We start from the raw sequence: 19,366 nt of genomic DNA, 5'->3' as shown, positions 1-19,366 counted from the left end.
ACTTTCTACCTTTAGACACACGCTCGGAAGGGGGTTTGGTGGGTGGTTTCTTATGTTTTATGCTTATCCGTAGGTTTTTCTTCTTATTAATAAAAACTGGCTACACTGTGGCTTTCCTCCAGGGCCAGCAATACATTGAGTGAAGACTTGCCCGAATCCCCCCACGAGGGTCTGAGTGACTACATTCATGTACAGTTTTAGTCATGAAGCGGCCGGCCCGGTTTGTATTGTAAGCGACATGTTGTGTAAACGTCATCTTAATGTCTTAAGTATCTGCTGCCAGCTGGTCCCCAGTACTAGGGCTGGGTCCTTTTGAAGAACATTTTTGCAACTCTGCCCAGCTAGGGTGGATTGTGACATTCCATAGAGCTTACTGTCCGCTGGCATACCACGACTAACCACGCGGCCGACCCGGCTTGGGTTGTAGGCGGCATGCTGTGTAAAAAGGAAAAATAAAATGACAACGATGCAACGTGAACGTTACATCGTCATTTTATTTTTCTGTGTGTAGCCCAAGCCAGGTTAGGGCGAGGCTGGGCTGTGTCAGAGGGAGAGGGGTCGGAGGAGGAGTGGTATAATGTGCACTATAATTGCGCATGACTATCTGGCCGGCCAAACCATTGTGCGCACTTAGCATTTCTCTACCAGGCTGTATTACACAGCTGGGTGGAGAGAACATGCACAGGCTTCCACTCAAAGTCTGAGCGCCGAACCAGGCCGATCAGACCAATCACGACGCTGATGTCAGCAGTGCTGTGATTGGCTTAGGGGAGTCTGAGAGCCTGTGTGCCTCCGTGCTGCCAGGAAGAGAAGAGTATGGAGGAGAGGCGGCAGCCCTTCGCAGGGAAGTTAACTTTTTCAAATTCAAAAGACCAAGCTATATTCTGTGATGGTTCCTATTGCCTATTGTAGTCGTGATGCCAGATTCTTACTTCCTCTGTAATGTGATTGCAATGCTGATGTTTGTTAATAAAATAAATTAAAAAAAATAAAAAATATAATTCAAAATAGAGCCCAAGTCCCCATCTTACCACTACTTTTCCAAAGCAGCCGCCTCTGAATAGAACATTTTTAGATAAATAGCTGGTACTAATTTTATTGACTCAGAGTGGCAGGGCACATTGTGTTTATGTAGGTTTTAGAAGCGCTACATTGAACTCAGTTTTATGATGCTGTAGAAGAATCAACATGGGCAAGCATCAGACCAGACTTCCCCTACAAGCTCCTGGTCTCAATCTGATTGGATATGCATGCTTCTTCTGGTGCTTAAATATGGGTCATGGGTTTCAAAGACATTCTCCTCCTAAATATTTAGCTGAATATACAGATTGACTAGCCAGAATTGCACTACATTTTTGTGATCATGTCTTCTGCATTGACACAACAATGACAGCAATAACATTTTGCTGGCTGCCAAAGAAATTTAGATTATCCATGCACTAAACAGTGGGAATGCAGCCATCACCTAAAACACAGAACATTAAAACACAACTGAAGTCTGAAGACTAAAGTTAGTAGTGGAAGAGCAAGGTGCTGCAACTGGAACACAGAAATGCATTTCTCATGACTGCCCTCCTACCGTCTGAGCTGCTTCCAGAGAAAAATAAACACAAATGATGTCCCTAGCCAAGACTTAATCACAGCGACATGTGTCTGCCCCTTTAAAGATGACGCTCCATGAGATTGATGGCATGGCTTGAGGTTTCAGGATGGCGGTGGCACTCCAAGAGTGCTCTGGACCCCTCCGTCATCCGCCTCGAATCCGGCACGCATCTACACTATCTACCTGCTCGCAGTGGTGTTTCCCTCCGGCGGGGCCCTTCACCTGGTGCTCCATTCACGGTCTGCGGCGCCTGTGGCCTCCTGCGGCTTGCGGCCTGTCGCTGCCTGCACAACGAACGGCGCTGCCTTGAGAGGTGGAGCCGGGGCTTCGCGTGAGCGGTGAGGTCGCAGAGGGCTGGGCAGCGGTGAGGTCACGGAGGGCTGGGAGGCGGCCCGCGCAGGGGCGGCTCGGCTTCGGCGGCCCTGAGTGGTGGGGCCGTGCCCGTCTGGACGTTGTCAGCTTTGCCTCGCGGCCCCTACCGGGATCGGCCAGTGCATTGGCCGGTGTTGGGGGGGGGCGGGGGGGGGGGGCGGAGGCAACGTGGTCAGCTCCTGGGCAGCGGGGAATACTTCTGGCAGTGTGAGGTGAGCTGGGGGCCCGGCTGTCAGCAACAAAGGTGCCGGAGACGTGAGTTGCGGGCCCCCGCCACCCCGCGTTCTCCTGTGCAGACCCTGAAAGGAACTCGGCCGGCACGTCGGCCGGCGCCGCATCAGAGGAGGCCTTTTGAGAGCGGAGGTCTGCTGCGGAGTGTGGCGGAGGAGTCGGCTGGCGGACTTGTGTGGTGAGTGGGGGGACCGGCTGCGGGGGTTGGTGCGTGCCCTCCCCCCACCCCATAGCTACTCCCTGTGCGTGGCAGGGACTGCCATCTTCGCCCCCCACCCTTATCCCACGGCAGAGGGGAGAGATCGGTTGCCTTATCGGGCAGCGACTGGCCGCAGCATAGACCACCCTTCTGTACTGGCACTGTTGGTTCCGTGCTGGCGCACGGAGCTGTGGTGGCAGCTGGACCCATCCTGAACTGGGCACAATCGGCCATCTCATCAGGTGGCGGCGGATGCGCCCTTGCGGGCGGGCCTTGATGGGGTGGGCACTCCTACCCGCCTGATCTTAAGGCACCGTTGGGCCCCCGCTTGCTGGTGCTCCCAGGCGGCGGCCGACGGACCCCGGCTGTAGTGGGGGGGGGGTGGGTCAGTCCGGGCTTGCCTGCCCGGGGGGGGGGGGGGAAGGGAGGGGTCAGGCCCCAGGAGGGTGGACTTTACGGCCGTCATACCGGGTGGCATTAGGGGTCTCGGCGTCCCTCAGCTGTCTGTGGAGTGGGTAACGTCTGGATCGACTGGTCGCCCGAGGGACCCCGGGGACGGCAGCGGAGGTACCGGGGTCCGGACGTGGGTCTGGGGTCACACCCCCGGGCTCCGCCGCACCGCAGGACCCCTGGGGACCCGGGATCCACATTGTTGTTGCCGCGCCCATACAGTTGAGGGTAGCCACAGACTGCTTTCATCTGGCGAGGTTCTCATGTGGCTCGTGGATACTCCACACACCTGCGGGTCCCTGGACCCCCCTCACTGATCTCTCATCCTATCAGGGACTCTTGCGGCCGCAGTGACATTGGGTCTGGCCCCCGGCCATGGGGAGGGACAAGGGCCTCAGGCCAATGCCGCTGCCACACAGAACAAAATGGACCCGTTTACTACTTCCGAGTCGGAACCTCCTGGGGGGGTGGCGGGGGGATTCCCCAGCCCCCCTCAAGACAGGGACCTGGCTACCATCCTCCAGGCCATCAGTGCCTCTCAAGCGTCCGTACAGGGAAAGATAGGGGAAATCAAGGTGGAAGTATCCCTTCTCAGACAGGACCTTCGGAACACCACCGTCCGACTGACAGAGGCCGAATCCCGCATCTCTACAACTGAGGATGACATCTCCCAACTTAAGGATCAGGTGTCCCAACTTCGTGCTCGTACCGGGGGATCTCCACAGGCGTGCCGATGATGCTGAGAACCGCGCACGTCGCAACAAACCTCGGGTGGGGTTTCCCGAGGGGGTGGAAGCGGGGCAAGCGGTCACTTTCGCTGAACAATGGCTTCGGTCCTGGATGCCGGGAGAGGGTCTGTCAACTTGGTTTGTTGTAGAGAGGGCCCATAGGTCCCTGGCGCCTAGGCCTCCTCCCGGTGCCCCGCCCCATCAACCTTAAAATCCTCAACTTGAAAGACCGTGATGCCATCCTACGGGTGGCCAGGGCGAAAGGTCCCGTCAGGTTCCAAAATCATGTTATTATGGTATTCCCAGACTACACCAGGGAAGTTCAGGACCTCCGGCGCTCCTACACGGAGGTTAAGAAGAAGCTGCGCACTCTGGGCATGCAATATCAGCTCCAATTCCCGGCACGTCTTCGAGTAATTTTTCAGGGCAAACACAATTTTTTGACTCTTCCCCAGGCGGCGCGGGCGCGGGCGTGGCCGACGGAGGAACGTCCCCTCCGCCCTCGGCACAAGGATTCCTCAGAACCTGTGGGGGCGAGATCGCCGGGACGCCAACGGCGGCGTTGCACAAGGTCCCGTAGGGGGTGCCAACTACGCGCTTCAACAACCTGATCCCTCACTGGGGTGGCCCCTGACCACCGCGACTCCTCCAGTCAATAAGGCTCTCCACCGCGAAGCAGGTGCCGCTCCACAGAAGACTTAGCGGGCTCATCCCCATCGCGGGCCCAGGTGGACTCAGACCTTTCTCGCACTACCACCCTTTAGTTGCCTAGCACTCAGGCCTGGACGCTGGACCGCTATCCGGGTGCGGCGCTTCATCGGGGGGGGGGGGGGGGGGGGGGGGAAATCAGACTTTGATGGACTTGTATGCTCTTTTATTGCTCACTGGAAGGATCCACTGCAGACCAGATCACAGCGCAGCATTTTCAGTCTACTTTTCCCTTGCTTATTAAAACATTGATTCTTCTACTGTCATGGTGGGATATGTGCATCAGTCATCATGTGCATTCAGATCATCGGTTCTGGCTCAATCTAAAATAAGTATATCTGTAAAGAGAGCTCAATGAATCACTCAGGCGTTCATTATCCAGAATAATGGATTGGATTCATTCACATTAATGGCAACCCTGCCCACTGCCAAAAGCCATTCCCTACATCTTAAAGCACAGCATATATCAGAAGATGGAAGGAAGAAAACGGATCAGCACTTTCAGCATAGTTCTGTTGAAATCGTTTAAAGGAAAATTCGAGATACGCCTTAATTCACCAAATGTCCTTCCATTCGAATGATTGAAAGAACGTTGTAGGGGGCATAATCGCATATGGAGGGGTTAGAACTTCCCTTTGCTAAAAAACACATTTTTAAATGTGCACTGCTTGTCAAGCCAAACAAAAAGGATACTGAAATGGAAAGATCAAAACAAGACAAAATAACTAACCACCAATTAACTAAAGTAACTATTCTTGTCAACCCTAGACTGCATTCATAGATTTTATTCTAGGCAAAATAACTAACAATGATGTACCATTGGCATCTTTGTATGTAGTCATGCTCTATGTGACTAGATTGGATAGAAAAGTCCTTTGACAAAAAATATTAAGAATGGCATGGAAAAGTAATCTTTGTATTTAACCTCAAATTCGTCATACATAATCATATCGTTCACATGCGCCTTTGTATGAGAGGAGGCTCTCTAAATGTTCTAATACAATGTTTTTCTGCACCAGAGAATGTGGTAGAGCTGCAATAACAAGGTTAGGAACATTAAACTCCGCCCCCCCTCCTCCTCCATACCCACCCCTAGAGGTTGTCTCTGGCTAAAAACGTCTCTAGGTGAGCAAACAATGTTATTACCACCTACACTATAACCCACATGTTACAAGACGCCAGCTCATTCTTGAACCTACAAAGGCCACATAGAGAGAAATAAATCTAACGAAGGCTGACAAAAACCATTATGATCAAGCTATTCACTGCCTTAACATAGAGGAAGACAAATAGTTCTTAGGACATTTTAAAGAATTGGGCCACTTATTAGCAGAAAACAACTCTTACTTTTGGAAGAAAATAAACAGTGAAAACAAAGATATATAGGCATTTAATGAGCAGATCATTCCTCCCACCTCGTTTAGATGCAGTATTGCGTACAATTATTATGGGCCACCATGTTACAATCATACATAAATGGATTAAACTCAATGAACTCCAAAGGTGGAGTGGCGTTTCGCTTTCTTGGGACTTATCCTAGCTAAAAGATGCATTACTATGCACTGGAAGGCGCCGGAGGGACCTCCCATGGCGGCATGGGTGGGGGCAGTTAAGAAGTGGGGGAAAGCGGAGGAAACGGTACTTCGAACGGCGACAGGCAAGGACACTGCTCTCCGACGTTAGTCTCACAAGATCTATAATCCCAGATATGGTGCACTCCCCAGTTTACATGTCCCCAGTTCGTTAATAGTAATTAGTTGGCCGCGCTTCAACGACCTGAGGGACAACTCACTCAGGGGATATGGATCCATATAGCAGCCCTCATGTAATGCGGCATCCACAGCGCACGTCAGTGGGGGATGGGCCCAGACATAGGATAGGGCAGGGCCCTTGATACTCTAAGCCTGTGAGGTCCGCTGACTATAATAGCAACATCTGTACATGCTGGTCCAAGGGCACATGTTTACTGTAATTCCATATGTGCATATATTTGCAATGTGTTTACTACAAATGCCAATAAAAAGAATTAAAACAAAAAAAAAAAATCATCAATGAACTCCACACTAGTGAAGACGCAATATGTGGTGGGGGAGGGGGAGGGAATTGAAGCACAAGCAAGGCGGAGAGAGGCACGCAAGGCTTAATGAGCCTTGACAGAAACCCACACGGCGGCTGCGTGCGTGCACGCTCGCGTGAACGCAAGCTTGAGGCCAGGTAAAGCCTGTGGTAGCACCTTCAAAAGCCACTCACTAAATTTCTTGCAGAGCAGCGCATGCACTGGCTCAGCGAGAATGAAAACGATCAATCTGCCTCGGTTTCTTTACTTGTTCTTCAACATACCCATCCCTCTTACAAATTCCTTTTTCGCCACCTTGAGAGTGCACCTGTTGAGACTGATCTGGGCTGGTCGCAGGCCACGTGTCAGTTGGAGAGTGCTCACCATGCCATATGCGAGGAGAGGTTTCGGCGTGCCCCACTTCCACTTTTATTATATGATAGCTCAGTGCCAGTATGCATACCATTGGTACCATGGGGATGCTAGGCTTCCTTATAGCCGGTAAGATAGGGAGTTGGCCGGTTCCCCACCTCTTGGAGCCATTCTTCCACTCGGGATACCCCTGAATCACAGGGACATCCAGCCACCTTCCACCACCAGTTGGGCATGGCTATGACTGCAGAGCTTATTGGGAGTGGAGAGTCTGTAATCGCCTGCACTCTCATCGGTGGACAACCAATTGTTCGCCCCGATGACAGACCCTGCACAGTCAAGTGCACACTCAGCAAATATATGCTGCATGCCCTCAGGGATCTTTTCCCCGATGGGCATGCTATCACTGAGCCAACGCAGTTGGAAAGATTTGTACTGCATCAAATACATAGTGCTCTGAGGGCCCGTGTCCCGACTTATCCCATAGCTCCTAGCGACTACTCTCCCCTCGTCGAGGACGACACTGGTGGACACCTGATATCCAAGTTGCATCGCACATGTCTAGACTGGTTGCCCACCGCGGACGACCGATTGCGAGAGAATCCTGGTCAGAGGACCTACAGCGCCCCGTATCAGATGAGATCTGGAATTATTGCTGCGCGCAAAGCAAGCTAGTCTCCCCAACCAACCACAGACACAAACTGCTGCATTTTAAGTTGTCGTCCACGCATATACATGACACCCAAGTTGTAGGCCAGGCTCGCTCATCGAACTGTCCCAAATGTTGGGTTGTAGATTTCATGCAACTGTCATGGCTGTGCCCCCACATCAGCAGTTATTCGACTGACATTTTTACACATCTCCCAGATGGTAGACGCACCACTGACCCCTGACTCTCTTCCAGCCCTGTTGGGATATGTACACGATACCCCAAAGGAAACTTGTAGATTTGTCGCAATCGCACTTTTACTTGCATAGCGCAAGGTCGCTATACATTGAGGAGGCGCAAAACACCCTACTATCAAAGGCTGGCTCAAGAGGCCCATCTTTTGTGATACGACCAGCGAACAATACGCTCAGGTGCAACTACCAACATTCCACTCACAAGACATTTGGCAGCCCTTGCGTACATAATTTGCTTCACTTCAACACAACTGACAGCGACTGAAACACGTGGGACATGGGTAACCATATGGGACGGGGCAGTTGATAATGCCAATGCTACGTGACTGTCGCTGTGACTCCTCCCTTCCCAAGAGTCCGCAGGGCTGACACCACTGCTATCTGCCTCATCCACGATGCATGTAGACCCAGCCCACAGGAGAGTCGCCCCAGATCAGTCTGTGCTTTATGGACTCATGTCATATTGTTCAATGTACAAGTGCCACTGTTTAAGTTTTCTACACTTGTGATGTGTATGACCTGTCAAATTATGTGATGTGCATACTTTAGGAAAAATGATAAAGCTTAAAAAAAAAAAAAAAGTCATTAAGGGAGCTAATAAGCAGTGCATGAAGAGGATGCATGTTGAAGTTACTTGAGATAACTATAACTGGTGAATTTCAGTGGTTTTGTTCACTTAAAATGATATTTCTAACTGACATTTTTTCACCCAACTTTAACATCTCATTAACTTTTTTTTTGTACATTTTGAAGGTTTTTCTAATGCAAAGTAACATATTATCATACTCAACAATAACATTACTTTAGCCTTTTTGTTTTTACAATGCGTTTCAATTGGTTCTTTTTTAGTAAAATGTATGATGTCAATCACCATGCACGGCACGGGGTCGGATGCAGGGCCCGAGCCCAACCCCTTGCGACCATCCTATCCTCGCTGCGCACGGCTGCATGCAGTTGCCAGGCCCTGTGCCAAGTCCTTGCTGACACCCAACCCCTCCTCCCCCAAGCGTACAGTCTTCTGCCGTGCGCATGGGGTTGGGCATAGAGCCCTATTTTTAGCCCTGTGCCAGCCCCCTGCAAGCGCCCTACCTTCTGGAGCGCACGTCCTTTGGCCATGCGCAGCGCCACCACGGATGACTATGTAATGTTACAATAGTAAAGAGTTATCTCAGATATGGCAGACTTACTGACTTTGTCAGAGTCACAACACCAAAGTATAAAAAGTGGACATACTGGCTTTGTCAAGGAGTGGCCATACCAACATATATAAAGTAGATAATTTTAGTCCAAAAATCATCAATAACTATAATCAAATGTATATTTCACTAATTCACACAATGCAAAGTTTAATAAAGTTTTAGGTAGCGAGAAAATAAAAATCAATCTCAAATTTATTTATTTTTTTATATATTTTTTCAGCCCATGAGTTTTGGCTCTGATGATTCCCCGCAGCACGATATATACATACATTTTGAACCTTAATATTTTTTAAACTATTGAACAGATATACAACAAATCACAACAAGCATTTGCATAGCCAATAGGTCTCGCCTTTGGGACCTTATAAGTGTTTAGCCATGCAACAGTTGATGTTGTTGCATCAAGGATACTGTGCTGGATAACTAAACACTTATAAGGTCCCAAAGGCGAGACCTATTGGCTATCCAATGCTTATTTACCTGATGGGCATTGGCTGATCGCTACCTGGTAACTGAGGCCCTGGTGAGGTTGAGACATATTTGGGGGAGTTTTAAGCCAAATCAGGTTATGCTATGCACGCCCAAGCCTAGGTGGCAATGAAGCGCAGTTGGTAGTGCTGACTGAGTGTGTTCTTTCACTGTACTACTTTCAATTGACGGGACTGCCCCGGTTTAGTTTGGTGAAAGCCAAAAATGGAATTCAAGTCGATCTTCTCATCACACAGACTTTTCAGACGAAGGAAATGTCAATGTTTGCTGAGGCCCTTCAAAATAGTTACCGAACAACACCAATGAGTGCCAATGAACATTTTCGATACAAAATAATCATGTCTAATGTTTAAATGCAGACAGCAAAAAAATAAAACTGAATTCCGTGACAGCACGCTTGAGACCCTACCAGACAATCAGTCTATCTCATTACCTCACCTGGGGTTTAATATGGGTCCTGTGGTTCATGTTGTGGGTCGGGCATCCTCCGCTGGCCGTGCCGAGCCTAAGGCCTTTGTGTATCTTTGAGGTGCCAAAATATACCTGCATTACGCCACTGCACCGCAACTCTACACTTCCAAAACATCACAGGTTGGAAGATGCTCACTTGAAGAGGGAAATGCTCTTCGGGACAGTGAAAAAAAAAAAGGTCACTTCATTGTACCTGTGCCATGGGAAAAAATAGTGTTACCGCTTCCCTGAGTGTAACAATCCGACCATATCCAAAGGGCAGGTGTTTGCCCTCACTCTGCCATGGATGGGGTCAAGGGATCCCTATCACGTGTCACTTAGGAAGACTGCATGCACCAGGTGTGACCACGGGATCTGGGTCAGGGGTTATTGGGTACACGCTTCCGGCCACGCCCTGTTTTCCTCTCACAAGGGCAGGTATATTGGAACCGATGGGAGCACCTCTCAGGGAAACTATGCAAAGAAGGCCACAACATCACCAGAAGTGAAAAATTCTCATGTTTCCTGCGGTGGCTTTTTTTTTTATAAATCAAACATTTAAAGGAATGGCAGTGCTTCTCTGGCTAGGAGGCGTCTTCTTCACCTTTTTCAGTGTCTGCAAAAATCTTTACCAATGAGCAATTTAAAAGAAGGACAGACAATATTAGCTATGCACTATCCTTTTCTGATGAACTGTCAACTCCTGTTACGACTGACAGCATGAGAGACGTGCGTGGTGAGGGTAGGCATGTGAACTCCGTCTCTACAAACAATTCAACTCTGCCGCTGCACACCCCCGTGCCAGGGCGGTATGTGGTACCCGCTGCAAATGACGGCAGGTGCAAGAAAAGCCCCAGAGTGGCTCGCAGGGGAGGGGGTCAGGTTTCGGCACGTACACCTGTCCGGTTTGAGGCGGCAGGTGCCATGTGCACCTTGAACGCACAGAGCCATGCGGCAGAGGCGCACAGCTTCCAATCCCCTTTAGGAGAGTCCAGTGCCGGCCGCATGAGTCACAGTAACTCTTTTGCTGTCCAGGTAACCCGACTGCTAATAATTATATTTTTATCATCTCCTAAAGTGCCTCTTCTTGTTTATGCATTTCAAAGAGAAGTTGGCACACGGTCCCGTACCATGTTTCCTTCTACACACACTGACAGCTCTCCGTGACTCCCAGAGGGGCCGCAGCACCCAAGGCAGCTCCCGCGCACGCTCCTGCCACCTGCAGCACCTGCGCTCCTCCCGCAGCGCTGACAGACGCGACATGCTTAATGAATGGGGGTCCTGGGCCACACGCAACTTGGTGCCCTTAGCGCACACCGAGCCTAACCGCGCACCTGCCATATGCCGGTGTAAACACGCGCTCCCTCTGCACACTTCCAGCAGGTATGCAGCCTCAGGTACTCCCTGGGCTTGCTCCGTGCCAGCACTACTGCTGAGACGCAGGAGAGGAAATGGCGTGTGCACGGGGGTGCCCTGCCCTCTTCAGGGTCAACGAGTGCACACCGCATGCACCGGCGCTGCCATGCCAGGGCACTGTGGCAACAGCTCCACAACAAACTGCGTATTACTTCAGCTGCCTCTGCTCCGTGCAAAGGAGGCATGAGCAAAAAAGCAAATGCACCTGTTCCGCTGTCTTCCCTTTCCAATTATGTGCAACAAGCAATTTACAGACCTGCCTGTCAAATATAAACTAAATATTGTTAGGCAAGGGAGCCTCAATTCAGGTCAGTCTTAGTCAACGTCACTAATCAAGTTTTGTATGAAGAAAAACAAGCTCTGAAACACAAGCGCGGCCCCGCGGCCGTGAAAGTTAAATGTTATGAGAGAGAGGGGGAGCAGGAGGTGAGCCCGCATGTCGTGCGTGGTCTGCTCATTTTCAAGCACTGCACTCGTGCTTGTGGTGCGTCCCTGCTCGCTGCTTGCTCCCCAAGGTGGATGCCTTCTTTGTGCTTGAAAATGAGCAGAGCAACAGCTAAAGGCCCTCCGATGCAGCGCATGTGCGTTGCGTAGGCGAGACCTAAAAAGCATGCTTTCTAGACCAAGATCTATCCTGCTGCAAAATGTGGTGTAATTCCGTTTAGCACTTTTTGCTGAGCAATTTTCCTGTGGTAAAATTAATAGGGAAAACATGTTTTGGGACTCCCCCCTCAGCTTACAGTAGATCGTTGTAGATTGTAGTGGGGTATATCGAGGTAACGTGAGGTAGACTGGAGTGGGGTACATTGATTGGTTTTGAGCAAGGTCGAGTTGGCTGGATTGGGGTAGATAGAAGATTTGGGTGGACGACGGTAGATAGGACTAGATTGGGGTAGAGTGAAGTGAGGTAAATTGGGGTAGATTGGAAAAGAGTGGAATAGAGAATGCAGTTCAGTGGGGTACTTAGAATAAAGTAGATTTGAATGGCGTGGGGAGATTGGGTGGATTAGAGTAGGGTACATTGGAGTAGATTGGGCTAGACTGGAATTCGGTAGATTGGGGTATACGGCCAAATGAATCTATAAAGTTGTAACTTACAAACACAATAGCACAGGCAGATGCTGACAAGACCTTCCAGAGCAATGTGAGTGAAGACAAATCATGCAAATAAGACTTCGAGGGTAGCTTTAATCATCGGAGATGCTGAGCCTATTACCAAGTGCCCTCTACGACTATGTAAAGATGGCCTGTCCATGGAGCAAATATACTGAGTTGGCAGCAGGTTTAAACTGGCAGTGAAGTAGGCAGGGATTGATGCTGCTTTAAAGGTGTTGGCATTGCTATGTGTGAACTGCTACATGCCATATTGCTATTTAATGCATAAAAATATCAACACATAGCAGGGAGTGATACACCACGCCACACTAGCTCATCCCACATACGCGTCACCTGATACTATAGAGGTGATTCCAAGCGGACATTTAATTTTGCATAAAAAAGTAAAGTAGAATCAAAAAACGACGATAGAGAACAAGCTAAAACGTACAAAAGCTTTTGGAATGGAACAAGCAAGGCTTAACGCTTTCATCTCTGCAGTCTGAGAAGGGTTGCTGGTTTCATTAAGGGATGTAGTGGTCTTTGTAGGGGTTCAGTTGCACAGCTGCCAGAGATACATGGGTAGACTAAGTTCACTTGCATCCCTGTGGTGGAGCAGGTCTCCTGCACGACAGCAAGCTTTCAGTGGAAATCTTTACTCTGTGCCTTCCCCTTAAACTAAGGAGCAACACCACTGACCCAGTGGAAACCTACAATGCTAGACCAGAGCTTCACATGCACACTATGACTGGTGCATGTGAAGCCAACACACACAGCAAAGGCCTTTAATCTGCAAGAACATATATACAACTCGCTAAAAATACAAAAGAATCACCACTCTCCCTACCCCAACAGCATCCCCTCTAGGACCCAAATTCCACAAGCGTGGGAGGGAAACAGCAGAGACATATCCCACAGACATGACACTTAAAAAGGGCGAGTACCATTAACCAACTTAAAAGGGGTGAAAAGGGATAAACGTCGGTGCAACATCTTTTTTTTTTTTTTTTATTTCTTTTTTAAATGCTGCCCGGACTGTTCTACAGTAAGGCTGACGGACGAAAAGGGAATAATACACAGCACAAAATGTTTCATAATAAACCATCCCAATCAATGTTTAACAAAAAAAGCAAAAACCGGAAAAGTTACATAAGTTAAAGAAAATGAAACAGAGTATTGTTCCCCTTTAAACGAGGCCCCCAGCCCCACCTCTCCGGCTCTCCCTGCATCACCTTCGGGTCTACCAGCTCCCCAGCATGCACTGCGAGCAGGGCTCCCCTGGCGCCACCTGACTTTAGCACAGAACATAGGCATGCCTGAAGGAGGAGGAGGTGTTTTTTTGTTTTTATCCTACTACAGTTCAAATTGTACTAGGGAAGGTTTTTAAACTCTTAATCTAAACAAGTAGAAGAGGGGGCTCGGGATCGGAGTGTGAAAGGGGAGATCGTTGGGAGGCTGGTGAAATAGACAGACACCGAAGACAAGAAGCATTGTATTGCACATAGTGCCCCCGAGCTTAGTCAGCATTGTATTGCGCACGTCGACTCGCAGCAGCATTTGTGACAAAATAAGAACATGATTTACAGCCCTGTTTCCAGCAGAGCGAGTGAAAACACAAGCAACTGAGTCAAGTGCTCCAAATTAAAGAAAAACATAGTTCCGAAAACAGGTGCTAAAATGGGAGCAGTGGATGGATAGTAGTGATTGGTCCATGCTCTCATGGAGGGCTAAACACAGAAAGAGGCATCATGCATGCCATTGACAAATGGGGAGAAAGAATAGGAGAGAGACCATGGCGCCAGCAAAAAGGAAGCCTATGGGCAGGCGGAAGCCCACAATGCATATACAACATGTCTTGAGGAGACCTAAAAATGCTTTTCCTTGTGGAAATGTAGAGATAGAGAGAGAGAGAGATAATGAAGTCCCCCTTATGTTAGAAATCTGTGCAGCATGAGTTATTTTGAAAGTGCTACCTGAGGGGGTTTGTTCTATTTGTATAGAATAGGATATAAGAAAAAGAAGGAGTTCCAATACAATGAATGAAGTGGTGATACTTTTTTTGCGTAAAGTACATTTTATATTTTAGTGGACTGCTTATGTATTCTTCATATAAAAAGGGACAAATTGTTGCACTATACTTCTGAATATCAATTTTGAGTTTCAGCAACATCCACTATATTTGTATATTGCAATTTAATATATTTTAATGCATAAGATTATGTTTTTGCAAACATTGAAACTTGCGCTATATGTTTTCTATGTCTATGGTTGGGACAGGATATATGGGTTAAGAAAATGGCACTCACCCGATTGATAAAGGCTGCTGTGACAGCCGAAACGCATCACTCCTGTTACCTGGGTCGGAGGAGGCCAAATGCAATAGAAAAGCCTTAATCCGGCAGCCCTCGTTTGCGTGCCCTATTCCTTGTGGAGTAGGTATTGGGTTGATCTATATCTATACACACACGTAGCAAACTGCTCCTGCAGTTCTTCCAACCGCATCCCCCCCCCCCCCCCCCAAGCTGGGTTGGTGCCGGTTCGGCGGGCGCAGGACCCGCAAATATTATTCACTGTCTTGCGCTGCAGCGCAAAGAAGGTACCGCACTCCAGGATCTTGTGAAAAAGTATTTACTTAGACTGATGAGTTTCGACCTCAACGGTCTTTGTCGGAGACGGTTGAGGCCGAAACGTGTCAGTCTAAGTAAATACTTTTTCACAAGATCCTGGAGTGCGGTTCCTTCTTTGCGCGGTAGTGCGAGACGATGAGAAAGATATATATACACACACACATTTAAGTTACACAAAAAAATACACGTTACACACACACGCACAAAATGTGCCTGGCATAACAACTACAGCCATCTCTAGGAAAGGTTTTAAAAGACAGGACTAGGATGGACAGTGTATAAGGAATTCATTGCTCACTGTGCTTGGGGCTAACGAAGTAACCTTGTTATGTGTCAAGCAGAGGAACCCTAGTTCCCTAATCGCCTTGTCCTCTCCTATCTACCCAAGCCTTCTCTTTTTGTGACCTTCCCCCTGAACGCCAATTAATTGGTATTCATGCGCCATTTCAAAAGCCCTGAGTTTTTTGTCCCACAAAAAGATGACAAGCCGTTTCGAGGTGTTTAGGGTGGCATTGTACGTAGTATTGACGGGAGCTAGCGTCCTTGGCCGAGGAAGATCAAAGTATTATCACAACGAATGTTACAAGCCACCATCCAACACTAGACGCTGCTGTTTCACGAGGCCTGCAATGCTTACCACAGTAAATAAATATGTAAATGTTTAAAGCACTACAAGTATATTTTATATATGGTTTATGACATGTTTGAAAGTATCACTTGTCATACAGAAAGCTGCAGTATTTGGACATCACATATCAATAAGTGAATGCAATGGATCAAAAAGTCAATGTAGAGACCAGACCATTGTATTTGCTTGCCATTCGACGAGTATAATGCATTGTGGCGATCCCAATACCCTTAAATTGAAGTTTACAGAAAAAGAACAACGTGATTAATAAGGGAGACACCTCAACGCTTCCGGATATCTGATGAAAAATGCAACAACATTCCCAGAGCACTTAGGATACGGGTTTGGCGTGAACTGTTGTTCCATGATTCTACATTCAATCTTGAACACTTTAAGATGTTCAAAACTGCAATTCAGAATGAATATATATATATATATACATACATGCATACATACATACAGACCTGAAGCAAACGGTATGCTCGCTTAGACTTTGTACCAACACTAAATTGTGAAATGAGGGCCACCGCACCTGGTTCGTGCATTGGGGATGGGTGTGGTAGGGCACAGGGAAGCTTATGTCTTCTGAACCTGTCATAGGCGTTTTGAACACAAGTGTAGTCTCACACAATCTAAGGTTTCAAAATCATTACAGCTTCTTATGGCATGTTCTTAATCTGCGTTTTAATGGAGCGCCAACAAACATATCGATGCATGGTCAATTGATAGCTATATTGCTAAGTACAACTCGAGTAGAATTTGAAACGTAAGCACGCTATCATCTTATCACAAAGATATATCAGCCACACATATCCAGGAACCTGCTTTGGAGGCTGCTGGAAATGTTTCAGAATTCGCAACACCAAACTACTAATTTCGAGAAAACTAGGTTAGGAAAACAAGTTAACCTGCTCACTAAAACCGAAATAGAAAAAAATAGTGTCCTTTCAGGGGCAGTACAGATAGTTTTTAAATGTCTATGGCCAACTCATAATTGCATGTGAAATATACACGCCTGCACACACGGAAAGACGAGATAGCTGCTTGATACCACAACAACCTCCAGGAAAAGTTGGACCCTGCGTACCGTCACTCCTACTCCAGGAGCAGAAATATTAGGAGCCGGCGGCGCGAGCGGCTCCCTTGTTAAAAGTGACTGGAAATCAATCTAGCAGGCGTCGTCGTCATGCCCTAGAATGTACTTGTTTTCCTTTTTATAGTCCGAATCATACTTCAAGTAACTGTTGCCTGCTAATGTCTGTGCAAAGGGAGCATCTGGCATCTAACCCTTGGCTGGACGGCAGCACCACACTTACTCCTATGCTCAATGACTCGGTGGAAACGACCAGGGTTAAAATTAGTGAAAGATTGGTCACCAAGTCTCTTGAAGTAGTGCACAGAATAGGAGGAAACGTGTTTGTCTGCACAGCAACCACTACCTCAGACTTACTGCTGTTAGTAGTAATGCGGCGGCGCACGCTCGTGTCGTATCCGGATGTGGAAAGCTCCTGCGGTGTCGCTGCCTCCAAAGGGAACACGGGTACAACAGCACGGGCTTGATCCAGCCAACGCGGGAGGATAAACAACGGGCCCGCGGCGGGGATTTCCCTCGCACGCAGTCCCTCAACTTAAAGGGAGGGAACGGCAATACCCCTTGTAAAATGACTACTGCGTCACAACTTTATAACGTGATATTTGGTACACTTTGTACCACTAACTGCCCGAATACCGGTAACCGCAGCCAAGGAATACTGGGTTACTTTACCGATGTCCGAAGTGCGCGCGCGCGCGTGTATTCAAGGAAGATTGCTGGGGTTCGTATTTCAGTGTTCTAGAATCCTGCAAGAGGGAGCCACATCCGATCGGCGCGTGGACTACATTTCCCATCGTGCCTGGCTCGAAACGAGCAAGAGTAGCGTCAGAAAACAAAGCTAAATTCCCGCAGCATAGCAGTGTGCAGGAAACAAAATGGCTGCTCGGCCTGGGAAAGTATCCCCTTGATCTTTCGCTAACCCTTTTTTCCCTTCATTTTGCAGAAACTCACCTTAAAAAATATTGCAAGGATCCAAATGCAACGTTCCGAAAAGATCCCATATAAAACGAATTTCTTGATTTTAAATTACTCCAGTATATTTGGTTCACGAATCTGGCTCAAATTCTTAAATATTGAAAGCTTTTGTTTTTAAGATTCAATATATTTTATATTTTAGTAAACATGCTGTGTCAACATCTATGCTAACATTTATTTAGGAACATAAAAGGGAGACCTAAAACCGTGAGATTTCAATTTCCACTGTAATTTGGATTACCGTGAAGCATTGGTCTTCAAACTTTTTTATGCTTCGCCCCCGCAGTAAAAAAAAAAAATCATCAGGGCCCCTCCTTAGAATTTTTTTTTAATTATTCTATTAAATAGGCAATGTTTAAATATGTCTAGACTCATTTAAACATTGTTGTTAAGTTCTCTTATCTTACCGTTTTAAAAATGCAATCAAATACATGATTGCCAAACATACTATTCTGGTCAGGCAGGCCTTACTTATGTGTTAAATTATCCACAGTTTGATTATTAGAAATGGGAGTGGGAGTTGTGAAGAATATTTGGAGTCCTTTCCCTCTTGACACATAATCCATGCTAGGACATAAATGACTAAAGATGCTAGTCATGGCCTATTCCTTAGTGGCTTACTGCCGCTCAATTTTTTCCGCTTAAACAAAGCACTTTTTTGTTGTTGTTTTTTTTAAAAACAGACTTTATTGATTTTATTCTTCTGTGCATCAGCTTATTATATAGTCATAAGGCACATTGTATGATTGAACATTAGTTTCCTCACATTTCGTTTCGTACCTTTACTATACAATCAGGTCATTTGTATTCTCAAGTAATAATACACTAGTAACAAAACAAACCCAGAGCCCTTCTCTCTCCCCCCGAGTCACCTATTATTGGTTCTTCTCGTGTTAAAATGGGTGAAAAGTGTTAGCTGTGTATTGGTCACCCTACTTTTCGCTATATTCTTGGCAGATCTGCATGCCCTAGAATGAATGGAAAACAAGTATCCTTTTTACTTTATGCTAATGACCTAGTAATTTTTGACCAGACAGAGATGGGCCTGCAGCGGAAGTTAAATGCATTTAGCGAATACTGTGGGACAAAGCATCTTACCACAAATATAGACAAAACCAAGATTTTGTGCTTTGGGAAGAGAGATCAGAGGTTCAATTGGTATCTGGGCCCAACCAAACTGGAAATTGTGAATGAGTACTAATACCTTGGGGTCTGGTTTGACAAGTCTTTAAAGTGGTATACGCGCTTGAAGGCCAAAAAAGCTAAAGCACTTACATCCGTGTGTGGCTTGGAAAAAATTCAATCGTATCTATGGGGACATGTCTCACAGACCAGTGATAAAGGCCTACAACGCTATGATACCATCTCAACTACAATATGGTGCAGAAGTGGTCTGCTTAAGTGGAAAAAGCAGTTGGGATGTTGAGAAAGGAAAATGCACAAAATCCCTAATGTCGCTACCGGGCTCATCCATGATCCAGGCGATTAGAGTAGAGATGGGTATAACATGCTGGAATGTACAGGCACAAGTGACCTTATTAAGATTTGGAAAAGATTGGGTACAGGAGAGGCCATGAAAGTGTCACAGTGGTGTAAGAACGAGACTCAGCTTAGTGACCTAAAGTGGGCCAAAGAGGTTAGGAAGAAATTGTATCTTGTGAGAAAGTGCCATCTTTCTTGCATGGTATGCCCCCACTTTTTGCTGAATTGCTGATGTACTTTGACTGAGTGCTGCCAATCAGGTACCCAGGGCCTGTGTTCCTTCCCTAAAA

The 19,366-nt window shown here is 47.4% G+C and overlaps 1 protein-coding gene across 7 annotated transcripts in view; it reads right to left on the bottom strand.

Annotated features, from left to right (window-relative positions):
- Positions 1–17,392, bottom strand: part of GTF2I (general transcription factor IIi) — a 1,662,009-nt gene extending 1,644,617 nt beyond the window's left edge. The window contains exon 1 of one of the 7 annotated variants that reach the window (XM_085649796.1): positions 17,292–17,392. The gene's annotated coding sequence lies outside the window, so the exon portion shown is untranslated. Of the gene's footprint in view, positions 1–16,613; positions 16,738–16,976 lie in introns of those variants that run through there. The other 6 variants (XM_085649797.1, XM_085649793.1, XM_085649794.1 and 3 more) reach the window with 6 other exon arrangements.
- Between the last annotated feature and the right edge of the window lie 1,974 nt (positions 17,393–19,366).

Source organism: Triturus cristatus, chromosome 3_2 (assembly GCF_964204655.1).
Source record: "Triturus cristatus chromosome 3_2, aTriCri1.1, whole genome shotgun sequence".
Classification (NCBI taxonomy): Eukaryota; Metazoa; Chordata; class Amphibia; order Caudata; family Salamandridae; genus Triturus; species Triturus cristatus.
Note: the sequence above shows the minus strand (reverse complement) of the source record. Positions and strands in the feature narration are given on the sequence as shown.